Raw genomic sequence first — 6,000 nt, forward strand, 5'->3', positions numbered from 1 at the left:
AGCTCGAATTTAGCCCCAAACAGCCCCCATTCTCATAATGGCTCCAAAGATAACCTTATCAGACAACCCTGCCACGTGTGATGCGCTCAGACTGATCTAGCCTGCTCAGTATGACCTCAAATCGGGGATATTCAACATGTTGAATTGTTTTGGCCCGACTTTACACTATGTGTGGTGTCCCAGTTGACAGTGACATGCAGCCAATCGAAAGCGAGATGACGAGGAAGTACGATGGGCAATTCAAAATCATGGCGCAACAGAAGATCTGTGCTCGCGCTGTATCCACCCCTTTGACCTTTTCATTTTTTTTCTGCTAAAAAAACAAACAAACTCTTGCTTCTTTGTCCGCCATGTTTGTTGAGTCTGAAGTCACGTTTACTCTTGGGAGGTTTTGTGAGATTTCCTGTCCAATGTGGGAATGTCCGTGTGTAATGTGTTGCTCTTCTCATGTGGCTGCACACCACACACAGTACCTTCATAACTGTGATTCTTTTTTACGTGTGGGGTCTTTCACAGTCAGATGATAATTTTAAAATCTTGCCATGCAAATCAGACTTAAGGCAGTGATTATTTTGTGTTGCACTAGAGAAAGCCCATGAATTCTAGAATCACTGTGCTCGACCATTTATTTACTCTTGTGCTGTTTGTTGAATAAATTATTTGCATGTGACACCTGACTGAATAATGTTAATTGCTTATTAGCCCAATGTATGAACCATTTGAGTGTTTATATTATGACACACACAGAGCCTCTTTTACATATGTAATAATTTTCTCATACAGTATCACTAAAAATAATGCATCACTGTTGGACAGTAGCTGACGGTTCACTTTTCTGTTTCCTTTAGAACTGGGATTGTCAATCGGTGGTCCGCGGCCCTCCGGTGATCAATGGCGGTTTTACAAGTGGTCCGCAAAATTAGAAATGGAAAATAATTGTAATTTTTTTAAAAATAAAATGTATTCATAATTTAGACTTGATTTATTTTCCAGCTAATTTTGCGAATCATTTACCCATCCAAATTACTATGTCAAATGTAGCTGAGATTCCCAAAATAAACATACAGATGCAAATAAATAGCATGCATAGGTCTATCCTTTTTCGGTGGAAAATAAAATAATATTTTGCCAAAGCAGTGGTCCTTGAGTTGCATCTCGGTTATATTGGTGGTTCCTTGGACAAAACCAGTTGAAAACCCCTGCTTTAGAAGCTAAACATTTTTGCTGTAAAATATCTCCCTAATAGTATGCCAAAAGACAGGGAGAAAATGAAGAGATGTTTACGGTGGCAGGTGTTATATTTGAAGAATTGAGTGTGTGCCTGTTGCTGGGGTACAGGTGCTAGAGTAGTGTCAGAGTAAATAGTCTCAAACTGGTACGGGCTGATTGGCCAATTAGAGACTGTTTCCATGTGACACGTAGCAGTCAATTTACGCTCCCTTTTCCACCCCCTCTCACAAGCGCTCCTTTGCTCTCATCCTTAAGTGCTTCAGTCTTTACCGCTATCCCATCTGTCTCTTCTAGTATCTTGTCTCCTTTTTCTTCCTCCTTTTTAATTTGTTCTTTCTCCTTACTTGCCCACATTCAAGATTCATCCACCCCTCCCCAAGAACCTTTAACCCTGCCTTGCCAGAGCATTATGAGGTGCTTGCACATGACCAGTGTAAACTGTGTTGCTGTGTGCATCCTTCCACAAGTAGGTATATGTATAATAATGAAGATATTTAACATTGATACATTAGCATTAGGCTCTCTGAAGTGGATTGTAGGCACAGCTGAAAAAAAGTTGGTCACATTAAACTCACACTTAAATTTAATAGTGATTAGACACTTATATGCAGTCACCTAAATGCAGTAATATTGACAAAATTACTTATATCCATGTTGGCTCAGGTACGGTGGCGCACTGGTTACCACATCCGCCTCATCGTTACAAGGGTGCAGGTTCAATTGCACCTCCCTGTGTGGCGTTTCTCCCCGTGCCCACGTGGGTTTTCTCCGGGCACTCCTGTTTCCTCCCACATCCCAAAAACATGGCCAATTGAGCAATCCAAACTGCCCCCAGGTGTGAGTGCAAGTGCGGATGGTTGTTCATATCTGTGTGCCCTGCCCGATGACTGCTTGGATATCCTCCAGCACGCTGGTGACCCCCGTGGGGACAAGCGGTATAGAAAATGGATGGATGGATGGATGGATGGATGGATGGATGGATGGATGGATGGATGGATGGATGGATGGATGGATGGATGGATGGATGGATGGATGGATGGATGTCGACTCAAATTGTAAGTTAGCCACGGCCAATGACTCTTTCCTCCCTCGTGATGAAATATACATCATCACATCGACAGAGGTACTGAACGGCCACTTTTTAGTTGAGCTACCAAAAAGGCATAGGAGATAATGATGATACAATAGGGTCTAACATGAACACAGTGTATAAGCAAATCCCCACAGCCAGACTGCTATTTGCAGACCTCTCTTCTGCTTTCAACATGCCCCAGCAAACCATCCTGACAGAGAAACCTTTACCCTTTTTTCACCTCAATTACAAGCTAATACAGTACTGCGGAGCATAGATTTTGAGCATTCACCAACCTAACCTTCTGCTCTACTGGCTCCCTCCATGGTTGTGTCCTTACCCCTCTGCTGCTCTTCATCTTCTACAACAATAACAGCAGGACCACCCATCGAGACATCTCATCTGGTCAAGTATTAATGAAACACTTATCAATGTGCTGTGATCACTCCCACCTGGTTTTAAATATGAGGAAATCTGAGAGATGGTGGTGGCGAAACTCTTCAACAAACTGAAGGAGCTGTTTGGAGCAGCTGGCCACACAATAAAAAATGGAAGCTGTAGTGGTTAGTGCATACAAGTACCTCAGACCTACCGCTCATCCTCACAAGTGTGATGGTGGGTGCCGGAGCCCATTGTCACGTGCGGAATGGAGCAGGGCGACCAAATGCAGCTTGGACCAGGGTTTATTGAAGGGAAAAGGGTGGTGAAGGACATGATGAGGGGAGCAAACCGGCAGCAGAAACGGACGGGAGCCAGACGTGGAAAGCCGCAGACGGAATGAAAGGAGAACATTGGATAACCAGGGTAAACAGCCAGGCACAGGCAGGGACTATCAGGGAGGCAAACAGGGCGAACAGGACGATTCGACAGGGAGTGACGCGCAGGCAGGGCTTGAATAGCATACGGGTAACAAGGGGCAGATGACCGTGATTACGCTGAGGCTGTGACGAACGGGACAAACAGGCGGGTATGAACAGGCAGAAACAAACAGGACAAACAGGCATGACTAACAGGTAGGGACTAACAGGTAGGGACTAACAGGAAGGGACTAACAGGATGGGTAAACAGGCAGGAACAAACAGAATGAAAAACAGGAAAACAGGACGATCCGACAGGGAGTGCACAGACGCGGGACAGAGACGCCAATGAAAACCATCACAACAAACACTGACACACGAGGCTCGGAGGAGAAGGAGTGGATAAGATCCACTACCGGTGGTGATCGGTGCCAATGAAGAGTGGAGATGTGATACCTATCCCAGAAGTCTTTTGGGCAGTAGGTGGTGTTAGGGTTGATAGATTATTTTGATCGTGTGATTATGTTGGGATGTGGACTAAAATTATAAACTTTGTTTAAACCTTTCACCTTTCCTTGACTCTGGAAAGTTTAACCATTCAGTTATTGAAAGTTTCCAAATGGTATGGAAACATTCTTGCTTAGTTAGTCATCTAAAATACTCCACTAGTTTCTGTTTACACAACATTGTAAAACACCCCCTGCTCTGTTTCCCCCAGTTGCCGGGGGTTTCGCCAAACCTGTCACCCCCACCCTGCTTGTTGTCAATAAATATGCTCTTGCAAGAGACCAAAGGCAGACTTCGTTCAAACATCGCTCTATGCACAGTGACGAACGATTTCTCCACTTGCAAGTGCTCAAAGGGCATACTGTCTCCCGTGTGGTTCTTGCAAATAAGTTAGAGTAGGCACCACTCTAACAGGTGGGGTACACATAAACGAATGTAAAATCACACCTATGGACAATTTGGAGTGGTCAATCGGCCTAATAAGCATGTTTTTTGGGGGGGAATGTGGGATAACATTCCCACATAGGCTCGGGGAGAACATGCAAACTCCACACAAGAAGACCGAAGCCGGAATTGAATCCTGTACCTTTGAACTGTGAAGCAGACGTGCTAACCAGTGCCCCAGCGTGCCACCTTATTCTAGTATATTGATTGGTAAATCCATTAGGATATATTCTCTTTATTTTATTATTATTTTTTTTTTTTATAGATTTGGTTGAAATGTTTGCAAAATGCCACATTTTTAGGAGTAGTAGTAGTAGTAGTAGTATTAGTAGTAATGCACAATATACATTTAGTTTCACTGTGTCACTTACGCACCCTCATAGAATGTATGTATGCACTTTGGGCGAAGAGACGCTTCAAAAAAGAGGTTGTAAAATGACTAATAGCCTTTTCTCTGCAGCACTCCAATGCTCTAGTAAAGTAAATCTAGCACTGTACGAATGTGAAACAACATATTGTACGTTTTGAATCATTTTAGCTGTTCTGACAGCCGTGCCATCACCAACCAACTCAGCTAACTCGTTCTGACGTGTACTGGGACACACCTGGCCCATATACGCTCACCAACCGCCCAAAGGTCGTATATCCCTATTACGACATTACACCAACAGCTTGAGTATTGACATTATATCATATTGATTGATTGGTGAGAAAGGATCAGCACCAGGTGATTTTTTTACATGCAGAGAGCATTTCCGCATGCATAGGGGGCCTTGGAGCGTGAAAGAATTCTTAGTCTTCCACTTTTGACCATCTGTGTCAGTCTCTGCTTGGACAAAAAGGCTGCCAAGGATTTGTCTGTATATTGGAGAAAGGGGAGCAGTGATGTGTTTGCTTCACCAACAGTACACAACCCGCCAAAATTTTACATTTACTCACATGCCTGTGGAATGTGTAGTGTCTGACCTGTAGACTCACAGATGTTCAAACATTCAAAAAGAAACACAATTATCTGACATGCACAGGCTTGTTGTTCGCGCATACAGTGTGTCTGCATCTTTGTTGCCACTGGAACAATTGACTCCCCTCTGTGTTTTGAGGACTTTGATAGTGTTTCCAAGCTTGGATTCCTCTGACCTGCTTTGATGCTGGTGTCTAGTTTTATTGTCATGTCACGCCTGTCTATAACTCTTACAATATCAACACAACACCAAGGGCTGCTTGGAACTTCTTCTAGACATCTTATTTTCTTTTGGCCTCACAAACTACTCTCCAGTGTCTTCTTTTTCTATTTACATCAATGACGTAGTCAAGTATGCTGGCAATACAAAGATCCACCTTTATGCTGATGACACCATCCTGTACTCTGAAGGCCCTTCTCTCCATTCTGCAACATCCTCATTACAACTTAGTTTCACCTCTGTTGAACAATATTTCCATAATCTCCTTCTCTTTCTCAACACTAAGAAAACAAAATGCAGCATTTTTAACCGGTCTCGTGCTCCCACCACTGCCCCTAAAATCTTTTGCGCAGATGGCATTGAACTCGAGTGTTGATTGTTACAAATACCTTGGCCTATGGTTGTACTCATCCCTGTCCTTCACTACCCACATAAAACACATACAGTCAAAAGTTAAATCTCGTCTTAGCTTCCTCTAACGCAATAAGGCCTCCTTCACCCGTGCAGCTTGACGCTCTCTTGTCAAAATGACCATCCTGCCCATTTTTTATTATGGCGACACCATCTACAGGATGGCATCCCATTCCACTCTCAGTAAACTGGACCCTCTTCATCACTCCGCCATCCGCTTCGCCACAGGTGTGCAGTTCTCTACTCACCACTGTGACTTGTATAAATGAATTGACTGGACATCGCTCCGCACCCGACGACTCCACCATTGGTTTCACCTCATTTACAAATCCATACTCGCTATGTTCACCTCCTTATC

Source organism: Syngnathus floridae, chromosome 4 (assembly GCF_059516105.1).
Source record: "Syngnathus floridae isolate MCC-2025c chromosome 4, RoL_Sflo_1.0, whole genome shotgun sequence".
In the NCBI taxonomy this organism is placed as follows: domain Eukaryota; kingdom Metazoa; phylum Chordata; class Actinopteri; order Syngnathiformes; family Syngnathidae; genus Syngnathus; species Syngnathus floridae.